This window comes from Oratosquilla oratoria, chromosome 37 (assembly GCF_046742065.1).
Source record: "Oratosquilla oratoria isolate Oo_2021 chromosome 37, ASM4674206v1, whole genome shotgun sequence".
Lineage (NCBI taxonomy): Eukaryota > Metazoa > Arthropoda > Malacostraca > Stomatopoda > Squillidae > Oratosquilla > Oratosquilla oratoria.
This window is the reverse complement of record NC_134813.1, coordinates 24,542,242-24,562,241: the sequence shown is the minus strand read 5'-3', so window position 1 is coordinate 24,562,241 and position 20,000 is coordinate 24,542,242.

Below are 20,000 nucleotides of genomic sequence, written 5' to 3'. Positions count from 1 at the left end.
TCCTCATACTCTTCTTCCTTTTCCACCTCCTCCTCCTTATCCTTCTTCTCATCCTCTTCTTCTTCCTCTTCCTCCCCTTTCTCCTGCTCCTCTTCCACCTCATCCTCTTCCTCCTCTTCTTTTTCATCCTCTTCCTCCTCCTCCTCCTCCTCCTCCTCCTTCTACTCTTCCTTCTTCTCCTCCTTATCCTTCTTCTCCTCCTCTTTTTCTTCCTCCTCTTCCTCCTTCTCCTACTTCTCCTCCTTCTCTTACTTATACTCCTCCTTCTCTTCTTTCTTTTCATCCTCTTTCTCCTTCTCCTCCCCTCCTTCTCCTCCTTCTCTTCCTTCTTTCCATCATCTCCTTCTCCTCCTCCTACTCCTCTTTCTCCTCTTCCTCCTCTTTCTCCTCTTCCTCCTCTTCCTCCTCGTCCTCCTCTTCTTTCTCCTCTTTCTCCTCTTCCTTATCTTCCTCTTCTCTCTCCTCTTTCTCCTCTTACTTATCCTCCTCTTCCTCCTCCTCCTCCTCCTCTTCTTCCTCCTCCCCTCTTTCTCGTCCTCCTCTTCTCCTCCTCCTCCTCCTGCTTCTCTTTCTCCTCCTCTTCCTCCTCTTCCTCCTGCTCCTCTTCCTTCTTCTCATCCTCTTCCTCCTTTTTTCCTCCTCTTCCTTCTTCTCTTCCTCCTCCTTTTCCTGCTCCTCTTCCTTCTCCTCATCCTCTTCTTCCTTTTTCCTCCTCCTCCTCTTCCTCCTCCTCCTCCTCCTCCTCCTCCTCCTCCTCCTCCTCCTCCTCATTTTCTTTCTCCTCTTGCTCCTCCTTTTGCTCCTTCACTTCATCCTCTTCTTCCTCCTCCTCTTCATCCACGTCCTTCTACTCCTTCTCAATCTCCTCCTCCTCCTCCTCCTCATCATCATCCTCTTCCTCCTCCATTTCCTTCTCCTCTTCCTTCTCCTCCTCCTACTTCTACTCCTCTTCGTCCTCCTCTTCTTCCTTCTTCTCCTCCTCCACCTTCTACTCCTATTCCTCTTCTTCCTTCTCCTCCTCCTCTTCTTCTTCCTCCTCCTCTTCCTCCTACTCTTCTTCCACCTCGTTTAACCTCCTCCTTGTTTGATTTATTTGGTCACATACTTGGCCTCTCTCGAGGAGTAGCTCCTATTACACGTTGTAGCCCTTACTGCCGCCAGGTGATTTTATTCAGCTTGAGAGAAACCATATCCACACTGAAAGGATTTAACACATCAAGGTTAATCCCTTGAGGTTAAAAATCGAATTGGGTTAAACTATTTACGAAAAGAGAATTTAATTGTTTATTATTTTTTCTATTTTATTGATCTAATTTTATTTATATTTATTTTATTTTTATCTAACATTCAGGAGGTCAAACCATTAAATAAATGGATGAAGATTTCATTCAGCGGTTAGGTAATCCAAAGAAGTTAGATATCATGGTTAGATAACTAAGTAAAAGGTTAGATCTTTTTTATCAGTAACGTCACCATTGCTATCATTATATATATATATATATATATATATATATATATATGTGTGTGTGGTGTGTGTGTATACATATATATATATATATACATATATATATATATGTATATGTATATATTATGTATACACACACACACATATATATAAATATATATATATATATATATATATATATATATGTGTGTGTTTTTGTGTGGAGATATGTATATATACATAGCATATATATATGATATGTATATTATATGTATAACACACACACATATATATATAACATATATAATATATATGTATATATAATAATTATATATTATATATATATATATATATATATATAAATAAATATATAGATATATATATATATTAGGAAACTATTGAACACCGTAAATTCAAAGACACAAATAGCAAATATACAAACTTTGCACCACCTTAAAACAAACAGGACTCTATGCAGAAAAAAAAGAAAAAAAAAAAACTCAAGCTCCCCAAAGCCAACGCTTAACACAACACCGTGCGAGAAAATCGAGCCGTCTTTCTTGTTTTGTAAGGATTAAACATTTAATTTCCACGTACTCATTATAGTCTATCAATCGTTCGTAAAGCTCCTATCAATCAAACAGAAACTCCATCGGTATAGTTCTAGGGCGGAAGAATTGACGCAAAAGCTTTCTAGCCCTCCCCCCCTCCCCCCCTCCCCCCTCCCCCCTCCCCCTCCGAGATCCTTCATGCCTTGTCCTTCTTCACCTTCCTCTCCTCTTCCTTTCCTCTTCCTCTCCTCCTCCTCCTCCTCCTCCTCCTCCTCCCTTCTCATCTTCCTCTCCTCCTCCTTCCCTCTGTTTCTAGCCCTCCCCCCTCCCCCTCCGAGATCCTTCATGCCTTGTCCTTCTTCACCTTCCTCTCCTCTTCCTCTCCTCCTCCTCCTCCTCCTCCTCCTCCTCCCTTCTCATCTTCCTCTCCTCCTCCTTCCCTCTGTTTCTAGCCCTCCCCCCTTCCCCCCTCCCCCCTCCCCCCTCCCCCTCCGAGATCCTTCATGCCTTGTCCTTCTTCACCTTCCTCTCCTCTTCCTTTCCTCTTCCTCTCCTCCTCCTCCTCCTCCTCCCTTCTCATCTTCCTCTCCTCCTCCTTCCCTCTGTTTCTAGCCCTCCCCCCCTCCCCCCTCCCCCTCCCCCCTCCCCCTCCGAGATCCTTCATGCCTTGTCCTTCTTCACCTTCCTCTCCTCTTCCTTTCCTCTTCCTCTCCTCCTCCTCCTCCTCCTCCCTTCTCATCTTCCTCTCCTCCTCCTTCCCTCTGTTTCTAGCCCTCTTCCTCCCTTCCCCCCCTCCGAGATCCTTCATGCCTTGTCCTTCTTCACCTTCCTCTCCTCTTCCTTTCCTCTTCCTCTTCCTCTTCCTCTCCTCCTCCTCCTCCTCCTCCTCCTCCTCCTCCCTTCTCATCTTCCTTTCCTCCTCCTTCTCTCTGTTTCTAGCCCTCTTCCTCCCTTCCCCCCTCCCCCTCCGAGATCCTTCATGCCTTGTCCTTCTTCACCTTCCTCTCCTCTTCCTCTTCCTCTCCTCCTCCTCCTCCTCCTCCTCCTCCTCCCTTCTCATCTTCCTCTCCTCCTCCTTCCCTCTGTTTCTAGCCCTCTTCCTCCCTTCCCCCCTCCCCCTCCGAGATCCTTCATGCCTTGTCCTTCTTCACCTTCCTCTCCTCTTCCCCTCCTTCTCCTCCTCCTCTTCCTCCTCCTCCCTTTCCTCATCTTCCCTCTCCTCCTCCTTCCTCTGTTTCTAGCCCTTCCTCCCCCTCCCCCTCCCCCTCCGACTTCCTCTCCTCTTTCCTCCTCCTCCTCCTCCTCCTCCTCCTCCCTCCTCCCTTCTCATCTTCCCCTCCTCCTCCTTCCTCTGTTTCTAGCCCTCCCCCCCTCCCCCCTCCCCCTCCTCCCTCCGAGATCCTTCATGCCTTGTCCTTCTTCACCTTCCTCTCCTCTTCCTCTCCTCCTCCTCCTCCTCCTCCCTCCTCCTCCTCCTCTCATCTTCCTCTCCTCCTCCTTTCCTCTGTTTCTAGCCCTCCCCCCCCCTCCCCCCTCCCCCCCCTCCCCCTCCGAGATCCTTCATGCCGTGTCCTTCTTCACCTTCCCTCTCTTCCTTTCTCCTTCCTCCTCCTCCTCCTCCACCTCCCTTCTCATCTTCCTCTCCTCCTCTTTCCTCTCTCTCCTCCCCCCCCCTCCCCCCTCCCCCTCCTCCCCCTCCGAGATCCTTCATGCCTTGTCCTCTTCACCTTCCTCTCCTCTTCCTCTCCTCTTCCTCCTCCTCCTCCTCCTCCTCCCTTCTCATCTTCCTCTCCTCCTCCTTTCCTCTGTTTCTAGCCCTCCCCCCCCCTCCCCCCTCCCCCTCCTCCCCTCCGAGATCCTTCATGCCTTGTCCTTCTTCACCTTCCTCTCCTCTTCCTCTTCCTCCTCCTCCTCCTCCTCCCCTCCTCCCTCTCATCTTCCTCTCCTCCTCCTTTCCTCTGTTTCTAGCCCTCCCCCCCCTCTCCCCCTCCCCCCCTCCCCCTCCGAGATCCTTCATGCCTTGTCCTTCTTCACCTTCCTCTCCTCTTCCTCTCCTCCTCCCTCCTCCTCCTCCTCCTCCTCCTTCTCATCTTCCTCTCCTCCTCCTTCCCTCTTTCTAGCCCTCCCCCCCCTCCCCCCCTCCCCCCTCCCCCCCCCCCGAGATCCTTCATGCCTTGTCCTTCTTCACCTTCCTCCCTCTTCCTTTCCTCTTCCTCTCCTCTTCCTCTTCCTCTCCTCCTCCTCCTCCTCCTCCTCCTCCTCCCTTCTCATCTTCCTTTCCTCCTCCTTCCCTCTGTTTCTAGCCCTCTTCCTCCCTTCCCCCCTCCCCCTCCGAGATCCTTCATGCCTTGTCCTTCTTCACCTTCCTCTCCTCTTCCCCTCCTCTTCCTCCCCTCTCTTCTTCCTCTCCTCCTTCCCCTCCCCTCTCATCTTCCTCTCCTCCTCCTGTCTCTGTTTCTAGCCCTCTTCCTCCCTTCCCCCCCCCCCGAGATCCTTCATGCCTTGTCCTTCTTCACCTTCCTCTCCTCTTCCCCTCCTCTTCCTCCCCTCTCTTCTTCCTCTCCTCCTTCCCCTCCCCTCTCATCTTCCTCTCCTCCTCCTCTCTGTTTCTAGACCTCTTCCCCACTTCCCCCCCCTCCGAGATCCTTCATGCCTTGTCCTTCTTCACCTTCCTCTCCTATTCCTCTTCCTCTCCTCCTCTCCTCTTCCTCTTCTCGTCCCCTCTCCTCTTCCTCTCCTCCTCCTCTCCTCTTACTCTCCTCTTCCTCTCCTCTTCCTCTCCTCCTCCTCCCCTCTCCTCTTCCGCTCCTCCTCCTCCCCTCTCTTCTTCCCCTCCTCCTCCCCTCTCCTCTTCCTCTCCTCCTCCTCCTCCTCCTCCCCTCTCCTCTTCCTCTCCTCCTCCTCCTCCCCTCTCCTCTTCCTTTCCTCCTCCTCCCCTCTCCTCTTCCTCTCCTCCTCCTCCCCTCTCCTCTTCCTCTTCTCTCATCTTCCTCTCCTTTCATCTTCCTCTCCTCCTCATCTCATATTCCCCCCTACTCCCCTTTCTCTCCTCTCCTCTTCATCTTCCTCTTCCTCCCCTCTTCCTCTCTTCTCATCTTCTTCTCCTCCTCCTCTCCTATTCCCCTCCTCTCCTCTTCCTCTTCCTCTCCTCTTTCTTCTCATCTTCCTCTCCTCCTCTTCTCTTCCTCTCCTCTTCCTCTCCTCTTCCTCTCCTCTCATCTTCCTCACCTCCTTCTCTCCTCTTCCCCTCTACTCCTCTTTCTCTCTTCTCCCCTTCCTCTCCTCTTCCTCTCCTCTCCTCTTCCTTTTCTTCCTTCTGTCCTCTTCCCCTCTACTCCTCTTTCTCTCCTCTTCCTCTCCTATTCCCTTCCACTCCTCTTTCTCTCCGCTTCTCTTCCTCCCGTTCCTACCCTCTTCCTCTTCCTACCTGTCATCTCCTATTCCTCTCCTCTTCCTCTCCTCCCCTTTCCATCTCCTCTCTTCTTCCTATCTCCTTCCCATCCTCTTCCCCTCCTCTTCCTCTCCTTTCCTCTTTCATCTTACTCTGGTCTCCTCTTACTTTCCTCTTCCTCTCCTCTTCTTCTACACTCCTCTTTCTCTCCTCTCCTCTTCCTCTCCTCTTCCTCTACCTCTTCTTCCTCTCCTCACCCTCTCCTTTCCTCTCCTTTTCCTCTACCTCTTCTTCTTCCTCTCCTCTCCTCTTCCCCTCCACCCTTTCTCTCCTCCCCTCTCCTCTTTCTCTCCTGTCCTCTTCCTTTCCTCTCCTCTCCCTCTTCCTCTCTCTTCCTCTTGCTCTCCTGCCGTCTTCCTCTCCTCTTCCTCTTCCTCTCCTCTTCCTCTTCCTCTCCTGTCCTCCTCATCTTCCTCTTCTGTCCCCTTCCTCTCTTCTTCCTCTTCGCTCCTCTTCCTCGATTCTTCTCTCCTTTTTTCCTCCTCCTCTCCTCCTCCTCTTCCCCTTTCCCTCTCTTCCTCTCCTTCTCCTCTCCTCTTACTCTCCTCTTCCTTTCCTCTCCCTCTTCCTCTCCTCTTACTTTTCCTCTCCTCTACCTATCTTCTTCCTCTTCTCTTCTTCTCTTCTCCCCTTTCTCTTCGCATCCTCTCCTCTTCCTCTCCTCTTCTTTTTCCTCTCCTCTTTCCCTATTCTTCCCCTTCCTTTCCTCTTCCTCTTCCTCGCATGTCTCCTTCCTCTCCTCTCCTCTTCCTCTCCTGTCCTCTTCCTCTCCCTTCCTCTCCTCTCCTTTCATCTTCCCCTCCACTCCGCTTTCTCTTCTCTTCTCTCCTCTTTCCCTCCATCCCTCTTCTCTTCTCTCCTCCTCTTCTATTCTCCTCTCCTCTTCCTCTTCCTTTTTTTCTCTCCTCTTCCTTTCCTCTTCCTCTCTTTTCATCCTCTCTTGTCTTCTTCCTCTCCATTTCCTCTCCACTTCCTTCCACTTCTCCCCTCTCCCCTTCATTTCCTTATCCTCTCCTCTTCCTCTCCTCTTTCTCTTTCGTCTTCTCTTCCTCTCCTGTCCTCTTTTTCTCCTCTCCTTTTCCTGTCATCTTCCTCTCCTCTCCTTTCCCCCTCCTCCTCCTCACTTCTCTCCTATTCCTTCCCTCTTTTCTTCCTTTTCTCTCTTTTTATCTCTCTCTTTCCCTTGCTCTCCTCTTCCTCTCCTCTCCTCCCCTCTCCTCTTTCTCTCCTCGCATTGCCTCTTCCTTCTTTTTTCTTCTCCTCTCCTCTTCCTCTTCCTCTCCTGTCCTCTTCATTTCCTCTCCTCTCTTCTCCTCCTCTTCTCTCTTCTCTTCTCTTCTTTCCTTTTCTCACTTCCCATTGTTTGGGAGTGAGACGATTGAGTTACTTCATCGGTGATAACCAGCGCTTCTATGTTTGGGGAACGATATTGCGCTGAACATGTAAAGCTATAGAAGTGATATAAAAAAGAGATTGAAGTGGCCTCTACATGATCAATATTATTGCGCAATATTCCGTCTTGTACAGTTTTATTGACCACTGGACCGACACTATCTGCCATTTAGGTTGTAACTAATAAAGGGTTCTAGAAACCATGAACTTCTGTCTCAACCATCACGAACCACCGTCAATAATATTGTATAATACGGAATATTGTGCAATAATATTGATGTGAAATTTGATCCAACACCATCAGTAAGGCTTCTTCCCAACAGTCCAATCTTTAAGTTTCCAAAAGTCTAATTTTGAATATCAAATTGTTATTTCTTTGTTATCAAACTGTAATGCTTGACCCATGGCTGAGTTATCAGATGATGTCAAATTAATTTTGGATTTTACATAAAAAATTGTAAAAAATAATTTTCGTATGTGTCTTGTCAATTTAAGGATTCTCAACAAGAACCCAAATTCACTCGCTTTTGATATCACTCTTGATCTTGTTGGTAAAAAAAATATATTGATTCTTAATAAATCAGTATAAGTCTGTGTTCAAATCCCAAGCAAAATTGTGTATAAGAAATTGTATTACAGAAACATGCAGAGGCACACACACACACGCTCACACACACACACACACACACACACACACACACACATACACACACACACACACACACACACACACACACACACACACACACACACACACACACACACACACACACACACACACACAAATAGACGAAACAATAGTGTGTGCAAAAAGAATACACGAATTCAAGAGCAAAATAGACACGGTGAGATACAGAGACGGTACACCACGAGCGTAGCTCCCCTTCCCGTAAGATACAACTAGGTAAATATACACACACACATACACACTCACACACACGTATGTATACATATATATACAAGTAAATGTATTTACATATATATGTGTGTATTTATGTATACACGCAAAAACTTCCTTATGGACATAACAATATACTGAGAACTGATGATAAGCTATTATTTTGTGTTCATTTTGAGATGAATTATCTTTATGTTGATTCTTATTGCATATTTCTAACCACATATTAAATCTACAAGACCCAAGCATGTAATAAAACCTAGATCAATAGATTAATACATCGCGCGCCCGTTCACAGCAGCCGAAATTACTACGCCCGGGAATTTCCTTGAAAGAAAATCCTTAATCTCAGCTTATATACTAAACGCCCGGATCATCTCCGTGGAAGTCTTCTGGAGTCGACGTCCATCACTCGTGCATACTGAATGTGATACTTTGCAATGTGTGACTTCGGCCGTGAGTCCTCCTTGGTCGCCAGGCAGGTCCATTAAAGGAAGGGTCAATCCCATATTTTATACACCAGGGCCAACAGCGGCAACTGGGGGGGGGGGGGTCCAATGAGAAGGGAACGGGGGGAAGGGGGAAGGGGGGGAGGGGGAAGAACGCGGGAATGAAGGACTGGGGACACGAGGATAGAATTTGGAGGAAATTGAAGGAGTGGAAGGAGAATTCACGAGGAAAGATGGAAGCAGGGAAGGGTTGGCGGGAATAGAGAGGTAATTTGTAGATGTGCATGTAGTTAGGACTGTATAATAGATGCCTATTTTGACTCACTCTGTGTATGCATTTACATGTGGTGTAAGCATGTGTGCGTATATATGTGTATATGCATGTGTCTGTGTATATGTATTGCTACCTCCTTTGTAAGAGGGAAAAGCCTTTGTTGTATATGTATACATGAAAATGTATGTGTGTATGTATGCATGCATGTATGTATGCATGTATGTATGTATGCATGTATGTATGTGTGTATGAATGTATGTATGTATGTGTGTATGCATGTATGTATGTATGTGTGTATGTAATGTATGTATGAATGTATGTATGTACAGTATGTAAAGTATGTATATATGTATGTATGTGTGCTTGTAGTGTGTATGTATGCCCATGTATGTACCCGATATTGCTTTATGTGTGTATGTATAAATATACTTCTGTATGTGTATGCATCTCTACAGGTTTGCAGTGCTATCGCGCCGAGATGGCTTGGCTGTAGTGAAGAAGACATACTCTGTCACCCTTGCGAGTCAACTGTGCATGTTTGAATTATTCTTTGTAAACACATGTACTCATGCAAGTAGCTAAAGGCTCTTTCCCCTTTAAAAGGGGGTAGCCTACTCAACCTTCACCCATCCCATGCCCATTTATTGTCCTTTTTTTTTAAACTCTTTGTGAATGACCCAATCAGAAAAGGCTCTTTCCCCTTTAAAAGGGGGTAGCCTACTCAACCTTCACCCATCCCATGCCCATTTATTGTCCTTTTTTTTAACTCTTTGTGAATGACCCAATCAGAAACAATGCAGCAGGACACATCATTTTAAGATATATATAGCCCCTGTAATGTTATATCTTCGGTCATAGAATTGTATCTATGGCCTATTCATCTGAACCAAAAATTCTCAAACTATTGTTTCAAAAGCAATGTAGCAGGACACAGCATTTTAAGATATATATAGTCCCGGTAATACGATATCTACGGCCATAGAATTGTACCTACGGCATATTCATGTACAGTATACCAAGAACACTCGAACTATTGTCTCATATACCCCGTGTTTATGTATTACTGTTCCAGCCTCCTGGAGTAAACCACTTTAGTACTGAAGCAAATAAGAATTCACTGTCTCACACAAGTTGAGTTTGTGGTTCCAACTAAGTAATTTTTTTTTTCTTGTCTCGACCACTTCCACCACCACCAAAGTAGAAAAAAAATATATATCTGGGTTTTGGTTTGAAGCCTTACAATGAGGTTGAAGTGATTTGTGTTCGCTACACTCCACCACCATATCTCATACAGAGGGCGTCTTTGCGACAGGTTGTTGCGGTGATTATACGTGTCAACTATAATAGGAACATATACGAGTGTATATATATATATATATATATATATATATATATATATATATATATATATATATATATATATATATATATGTAGAGACATTGGGACAAATTATGGGAAAGGTGGAGGGGGAAACACGGGTCTTTATCTGATTATCGAGTTTATTCCTGACCGGTTTCGCTTACAATAGCTTACAATAGCGTCTTCAACGAAGCTATGGTAAGCGAAACCGGTCAGGAATAAACTCGATAATCAGATAAAGACCCGTGTTTCCCCCTCCACCTTTCCCATATATATATATATATATATATATATATATATATATATATAATATACGCACATACATGTATACATACACACATATATGATACATAATACATACATACATAAATACATACACGCACACATCCATACATACATACATACATACATACATACATACGTACATGCATACAGAGACAGCTAGAAAGGCACACATTCGGACACACACACGCACACACATACGCAGACACACACACACACACACACACACACACACACACACACACACACACACACACACACACACACACACACACACACACACTCAAACACAGACACACACACATACACACACACGCGCGCGCGCGCACACACACATTCACTCACTCACACACACACACACACACACACACACACACACACACACACACACACACACACACACATGCACGCACGCATACACACACACACACGTACACACTCACACACATACTCAAACACACACACGCACACACACATACACACACACACACACACACACACACACACACACACACACACACACACACACACATGGACGCACTCACGCACGCATATGGTTTCCTGGTGCAGTGGTTAGCGCGTTGGGGTCCCACGGTTGCGGTTTCGAGTTCGAGCCTGAGAGTTCTCACCTTCTCACCATACGCCAGGTAGGGCGCCCTGTCATCGATGATGCCTCACGAAGTCTCTCCACAAGGCCCTATCTGAGACTACAAGTTATTACTGTCCCCTCACCAGAGCAAGTGATTTTTTGTGTGTGTATGTGTTTGTATGTGTGCGCGTGTTTGTATATGTATGTATTTATTACAATCATAGTTTACAACCCTAAGAAAGGTTGGAAACTATTGATCTACGTTCGACCTTTGTTGATGCAATATCACTTTCCTTCCCGGGTGTCCTTTCCCTTCCTCGTATCCCTGGCGCCAGGCGATTTTATTTACATCTGTGGCATCCTCCCTGTGGTGAGCATTGGGATGACAGACTCCCTCAATGATCCCCTTACCTACCGGTTGACACATTACTTTTCTTCATTCTGCCGTCAAGGTTCTTCCAAAAATTACAAAGGAAGAGCATAACGACAGGAGACCTTTTGGTCCACAACTAGGTCGGATGCGAAAAATAAATGAATGAATATAAAAATAAAATAAATAGATAATGATGAATTATATACAAACAGATAAATAATAGTAATTTTTAAAATTATATAATAAATGAATAATATAGAAAATAAATGATAATAAATACATAGATAAACATAAATAGATAAATGAACTAAGATAATGGCAGACATTACAGCCTTTTGCCTAGAAGTATATCTAAACGAATCTTAAAACTTCCAACTGTACTATATTGCAGTGCCTCTACAGGAAGTTTATTCCATTCATTAACTACACGGTTGGCGAAGTTGTTTCTACCCACTTCCAAATTAACTCTACTTCGTGACAGTTTGAGGCCATTATATCTGGCCTGATTCGGATTCAGTGTGAACATTTCGCCGTGGTAACCTTTACATAAGCTAAGAGGAACTAGATATTAGTGGTTCTCTTGTCGAAGTAAATAAAAGACTTCGGGAAGATCGTCAACAAACAACACAAGAACTTCGTGTTCTGTTGAAGGAGCACATTTAGGCATACAATACTCTCCTTAGTTCGTTAACATAGAGACTCAGACTTATGTATCTTTTTCTGTCTGACGTCTGTTGATTTTATTATAGGGAATGCGGGCAGGGGTGGTCCTGTCCCTATGGTATTTAATGTATACTGTATTGTCTGTTTCTATTGTCATTACCAAACGATTTTATTCAGCTGAAGAGATCAGTGTTGGATACTTGAGGGTGGGACCCCCCCCCCCACCTTTTTTTTTATATATTTTTTTATTTTATTTTTTTTTTAGGGTGGGTAGGTGGCGAGTCCATCCTTATGGATTAATTAAAATAATCTATTGCCTCCTAGAAAAAAAAATATACTGTGACAGGTCGTAATTCAAAAGTTCACTACTAACTTTCTTGGTATATGGGATAGAACCCCTGTTTATTCCCGGAAATGGTAACTATTAACGCGAGTCTGTAAACAAATATTGCCATAACAGTGATCATTTCATTATCAAACATAAGCAATTAAGGAGCTATCGATAGGAAGGACAACCCTACTATGCCATCACCCGTGCCCTTTGTGTTAGGGTAGTTGGTTAAAGGATAGGTACACAAAAACTACCCACTATTTGATAACACTATGGAAACTAATGTCTCTTGCTCATAGTTTAGCATATTTATATATTTTGCACTGAAGATGTACTATACGAAAGCGCTCTGCTTCGTTAGTTTCTTTTTCCAAGTGGTCTACTTTGCATATATATATATATATATATATATATATATATATATATATATATATATATATATATATATATATATACATATAATATATATATATACATATATATATATATATACATATATATATATATATATATATATATATATATATACACATACATATACCAAGGCTTTTTCCCCCTTACAAGCTGTATTAATACAATAAAGAAAAAGAAATTACCAAAGAAAATCCTCGACACTAAACTAAAACTAAAATTAAACTAAACTAAACCTACTCCACGACCCAAAACTCGCGAAAAGGGTTAACTAAGCTTCAACTACCAATACATTAACAGCTGGAAATAGTATATAGTTAATCAGAGGTCCTACAGAACAGATGGTTGATTTTTTTTTCCAGGGTGTACATAGGAGATGCCAAATCATCTCTGGAATCATTTATGCCTGATGGACGTGGATCGAAGGCTAGGGCTGGAATAGTAATGCAGCATTGGGGGAAGGGACAAAGCATGGAAATGGAAATTAATAAGAAAAATAATTACAAATGAATAAGAAGAGTAGAGGTAGGCGACTAGAAGTGTTCGGTTGTTATAAGGACCTAGTCTTAGATATAAATAAATAAATATACAAACAAACAAACATTAACAAATAAATGAACAGGTAATAGGCAGGCGACTGGAAGTATTCGGTTGTTATATGGACCGAGTCTTAGATATAAATGAATAAATAAATGTACAAACAAACAAACATTAACAAATAAATGAATAGGTAAATAATAAGTACATACATACATACATATACCAAGGCTTTTTCCCCCTTACAAGGGAGGTAGCCAAAAAGGAAAAGGCATAAAATCATTCCCACCCATTCCATCCCTGAATACACTCCACACCCCTCCACCCTCCCTCTTATCTTAGCACCTCCTGGATGACGGGTCATCCCTGCACCTTGTCCACTGCCCTGGATCAGAAACAGTGTCGCAAAAATAAATAAATAACAAATAACTAATTAGTAATTGGTCAAAATAAATAAGTAAATAAATAAATAAATAAGTAAAACAAATAGAAATTATAATAATGATTATAAATCAATAAAGAGAGTAGAAGCAGATATATGGAACAACTATACACAAATCAATAAGAAATCTAGATAACTATATTTCATAATAAGGATTAAAATCAACAAGAAATTAAATTGAATATTAACAAGAAGAAGCAGATAAACATAAACAATATAAACATTCAATCATACGGATAGGAAACACTAGATTGCTTTATCTATATTTAAAATTAAAAAGTTATATGGTTTGATGTAGAAATAGAAACTAGCAAAAAATTAATCATAATTTTAAAAAAATCAAACGAATAAAGGCAACTTAATTTTTTGGTTAGAAGGATCAAATACTAAAAAAAATGTGTTAGCTAATGAGAATAAGAACATTTTCTAAATACAATGGCTAATAAGGAAAGTGACAAAATTTTGATAAATAAAATAAGGAGATAAGTTCAAAGACTAATAGGCGCTGAATGATCATTTTGGTCCCAGTGCCTGGCCGTCGGCCAAAAACTCATAAATCACAACAATCAAAGACTAATAGATAGTGTGATCATATTTCATTGTATATTAGTAAACAAAATACAAATGAAATCTAAAATCAAATACAAATAGACACGATGTCAAAATAAAAACAAAAAGAGACAGGAGCTAACGTAAAATGTAGAAAATAACTAAATAGAAAATAAACTAGACAGAAGACGAAATCATATTAAATGAATAAACATGTAAACAAACAAATAAACAAATAAATAGAAATGTCCGAAAGGCTTAAGAGATGAAGAGGACAAACGAGTAAAAAGAGTAGAATATTTAAAGGAAAAGAGTAAAGAAAACATATTACAAATTAATAAAAAAGAATATTATTTAGAAAATATACATACAAATGCAATAAAGATCCTTGTAAAGCTCAGAAATATAATAGTTTAAAGAATTATAGATCGTAAAGATTTATATAGCATCTATAGCTGTAATCTTAACTAGAAGGATTCTACATTACCGTATTTCTAGTGCTATAGCATTTCTAATAATATTTCTTATATAGTGTCCTTCACACTTGCTACATTCCCTAATCTAGATGATCTTATGCGAAGTCTAGATCATGCAAGAAATAAAAAATAAAAAATTAGAACAAAACACACATAAAATAAAATTAAAAGAAAAATCAAACAAGATCAAGAATGTATGAAAAAATAAAGAATAAGTTATGAATGGATAGAACAAAACTAAACAAAATTACATATAATTAAATCAAAGGAGTCAAGAAGGAGTCAAGAAGTAAAATCAAATAAAATGACAATCATAAACTAAAGTAAAAAAAAAAAAAAAAAATCAATATGAAATAGAATAAAAGAAGATGATTAAAATTAGATATGATAAAATAAATATGGAGTTGTCCGGATGCCTAATAGGTCGCCGGATCTGAGTTTTCTTTATGTTATTCCTGTGTGCATGTGGACCTCAGTGCCAAGTTTGGTAAAGACCTGTTGGGAAATGGCATCGTTGTAAGACATATATATATCTGCTAATAGGAATACGGGTACGTGTGTTCACTTATGCAAAGTAGACCACTTGGAAAAAGAAACTAACGAAGGAGAGCGCTTTCGTATATTACATCTTCAGTGCAATTTTTTTTTTGCACTGAAGATGTAATATACGAAAGCGCTCTGCTTCGTTAGTTTCTTTTTTCCAAGCGGTCTATTTTGCATATATTTATCTATCTATACACCGAGATCTTTTTCCCCCATATGAGGGGGTAGCCAAGTCAGAGGTACGTACCTATTCCCACCCATTTCACTCCCACCCCTCCCATCTCAGCTCCTCATGGATGACGGGTCATCCTTGCAACCGTCCTGGGTCAAACGCAGTGCAGCAAGACACAGTACATCCACAGCAAGGCCGCTTCATTTAATCGGCGACACCTCCCTCTTCGTCCCCTCACGCAGAAAAAGAGAAGATGGGGAGAAGTCCCTTCGGGCTGCGTCAAAATATCATCCACACATAAACACCCTCCTTTCCTTGCATAACAGTATCATTCATACACAGTCCCTCTTCACTCTTCCCTGTCTCCTGCCTTCTCCCTTCCTTGCTCAACAGACATTCCCCTCTTGCTCAGCTCTCCCTTCACCCCACCCATCTATCTCATCCTCGTTCGTTCCCTCAAGTTCACTTTTTCCACCTCTGCCTTCCACACCTCTTTTACTTATTTTTCGTCGCTATTTTTTTCCATGTGGCCAAACCATCCCAATAATCTTACATCAGATCTATCTGCCAATTCCTATTCCGCTCCCGTCCTCCTTCTCACCTCATTCCTCACTCTATCCAACCTAGTAATGACTACCATAATTCTCAGACATTATATCTCAAATACGTTTAAAATTTTCCTCTCCGCCGCTCTTAGATTCCAAGGTCCTGTTCCATGTAATGTCGTCGGCACAATCACCCCATCACACAATCTTCTCTTTGCATCCATTTGCCTATTTCTCTTAACACATTTTAATCCCCCAAGGCATTTACTTAGTTCTCTCAATCTACACCTCTACTCCTCCATTATATATATATATATATATATATATATATATATATATATATATATATATATGTATATATATATATATATATATATATATATATATATATATATATATATATATATATATATATATGTGTGTGTGTGTGTGTGTGTGTGTGTGTGTGTGTGTACATTAGTTTTATTTTTACTGTCCACAGATTCAATTTGGCTGAAATTCGTGGAGGCAAGTTGTATCCCTCGAAAGTTTTTAACTTGGTTGGCGCCAAACAATATATTTCAGTTTTGTGGAATTCTTCGACATGAAGATGTTAACCTCTTTGCTCCCACTGAAGACTTATCATATATTCTAGTTGTCAGCAAGTGCTATCATTCAACAAAAAGAAACCATCCATGGAATGAAAGGGTAGATCAATTTCTATCAGGTCTTTTCATTGCCATTGACTAATTAGGGTAGATCAATCTCTCTCAGGGCTTTTCATTGCCATTGACTACTTAGGGTAGACTAACCTCTATCAGGCCTTTTTATTGCCATTGACTACTTAGGGTAGATCAATCTCTCTCAGGCCTTTTCATTGCCATTGACTACTTAGGGTAGACCAGTTTCTATCAGGACTTTTCATTGTCATTGACTCCTTAGGGTAGATCAATCTTTCTCAGGCCTTTCATTGCCATTGACTACTTAGGGTAGACCAGTTTCTATCATGTCTTTCATTGCCATTGACTGCTTAGGGTAGACCAGTCTCTCTCAGGCCTTTCATTGCCATTGACTACTTGGGGTAGACCAGTTTCTATCATGTCTTTCATTGCCATTGACTGTTTAGGGTAGATCAATCTTTCTCAGGCCTTTCATTGCCATTGACTACTTGGGGTAGACCAGTCTCTCTCAGGCCTTTTCATTACCATTGACTACTTTGTTATGGTTGTCGACAGAAGACTTAATTCATTCAAGGGTTAATATGTATAGATCCGTCTCGTAAAACCAACGAAATAACCAAACATTGAAGTTCTGAAGTTTATTTTGCTCAGCTCTGTTTTAGTCATGGCTTGTGGGGTCTGTTGTGCATGAAGACGACCACAAGTTGATTTGATATTACAGAAGAACATTTTAACTCTTGTATTCTAGCACTGTACTAGAATATGCTATTGGCCTAGCGTGTGAGAGTAATCTTGCTGTGTGTTTATATATGGGAAATATCTCGCTGTGTGTGTGTGTGTGTGTGTGTGTGTGTGTGTGTGTGTGTGTGTGTGTGTGTGTGTGTGTGTGTGTGTGCATCAGTCTACCTCTCAGCTACAGCCTGTTTATGTGTGATTGCACAGAAACGAGAATATGGTGGATTGTTTGAAATTATGTGTACATAAATCATAAAAGGAAAACAAAAGTAAATTAATTTATACTGGAAGCATATACACAAACGCACACACACACACACACACACACACACACACACACACACACACACACACACACACACACACACACACACACACTCTCTCTCTCTCTCTCTCTCTCTCTCTCTCTCTCTCTCTCTCTCTCTCTCTCTCTCTCTCTCTCTCTCTCTCTCTCTCTCTCTCTCTCTCTCTCTCTCTCTCTCTTTCTCTCTCTTTCTCGCTTCCGTTCACTCCACGCTCATGAACATGCACGAGAGTGGTGTATATATGTTCATTTGAACAACATTGTGGGGAACACACCACACAGCGGTCATGTTCATATTTGCTATTGTATTTGTTTGTTGAAGAATTTGCAGAACCGTATGTAATGTACTATAGAGTAACAATTTTCATTGTTTCTGAATAATGACAGCTGTAGCTGTAGTAAAAATTGTAAAATTGTACGTAATTCTTGATAAGGGAGTGCCTATATGTGTTCTCTCTCTCTCTATCTCTCTCTCTCTCTCTCTCTCTCTCTCTCTCTCTCTCTCTCTCTCTCTCTCTCTCTCTCTCTCTCTTTCTCTCTTCCTCTCTCTCTCTCTCTCTCTCTCTCTCTCTCTCTCTCTCTCTCTCTCTCTCTCTCTCTCTCTCTCTCTCTCTCTCTCTCTCTCTCTCTCTCTCTCTCTCTCTGTCTATCTCTCTATCTATCTGTGTGTGTGTGTTTGAAATATTTGATTAAACTCTGTAAGATGCCTAATTTATATACAAACTTATGTACTAAAAGCTTGAGTTATGTTTCCGTACTAAGAGATACACACACATGCAAACACACACACACACACACACACACACACACACACACACACACACACACACACACACACACACACACACACACACACACACACAATGGATCAGATAACGAACATTGGTGTTCGGGAAATCGCACGGCCCAGATGGAATTGCAAATTGAATACTAAAAGAATGTAAAAAGAATTGATGGACAAAATATATAACATGATAAGTTGCTCACTCAAAGAAGGAAATATACAAAATGACTGGAAACATGCTAATATTGTACCAATATATAAAGGAGGAATCAAAGAAGAACCAACAAGTTACAGACCGGTCTCCCTTGCAAGCCCTGTAGCCAAAATTTGCGAGGGAAAAAAAAAAAAAAAAATAGATGGATGAAACATCTAGAAGAAAACAATATAATAAACCCAAAACAATTTGGATTCAGACGGAAGATTATGGGTCACAAACTTTCTCTGCTTCTACTCAAGTCTAATAGATATAATACAAGAAAGGGATGGATGGGCTGATTGTGCTTTCTTAGACATACGAAAAGCCTTCGACAAAGTACCACACAAATAAGTTATTTAAAAAACTTGAAAACATAGGAGGAATACAAGATAAATCACTAAACTGAATGAGGGATTTCTTGCATGGCAGAAAAATGAGAGTAGTGCTCAGAGAAAAGAATTCAACTTGGGAGGTGATTAGCGGAGTTCCACAAGGATCGGTATTGGCTCCAATAATGTTCGCTATTTATGTGAATGACGTGGATGAAGACGTGGATTATTACATGAGCTTCTTTGCAGATGATGATAAATTGCTGAGGAAAGTGAATACTGAAACGGACTGTGAATTACTACAGAGGGACCTAAACAAGGTTTGGAAATGGAGCCAAATGTGGGAAGTAGATTTCAACATAAAGAAATGTAGGATAATTGAGTTCGGAAAAGTAGAAAGAGAACATCAGGGCAATTTAAATTTGGAACAAAGAAAGTAAAGAAAGTGAGATCTGAAAAAGACCTGGGAGTAATTACCTCAAACGACATGTCCCCTCATAAACAGATAAACAAAATTGTCGGAGAATCTTACAACATCCTAAGATCAATAAAGGTGGCTTTTATCCATTTAAACGAAGAAATGGTTAAGAAAAATACTAGTCAAACTAATATGGCCTCGACGGGAGTATGCTGCTACGTTGTGGTCACCCAGTACCAAAAAGAATATAAAGAAGACTTAACTAATCCAGAGAGCAGCCACAAAAATGGCCCCAATACTTTCAGACCTGTCATATTAGGAGAGACTGGCTAAATTGAAATTACCGACTTTGGAACAAAGAAGAGAAAGAGGCGACCTGCTGACCATTTACAGAAATATGAAAGGCACAGAAATCCTTGATAGAGAGGACTTCTTAAATTGGGATAAGAAAAATACAAGGAAACATGATAAGAAACTTAAAAAAGATAGTTATAGAAGAGACCTAAAAGAAAACAGTTTTGGACACAGAGTGGTGGATATCTGGCACAAACTGGATAAAACAATAGTGTGTGCAAAAACTATACACGAATTTAAGAGCAAACTAGACACTGCGAGATACAAAGACGGGACACCACGAGCATAGCTCCCCTTTCCGTAAGATACAACTAGGTAAACACACACACACACACACACACACACACACACACACACACACACACACACACACACACACAAATATATATATATATATATATGTATATATATATATGTGTGTGTCTGTGTACATATATATATGTATATATACATATATATGTATACATATATATGTATACATATATATAT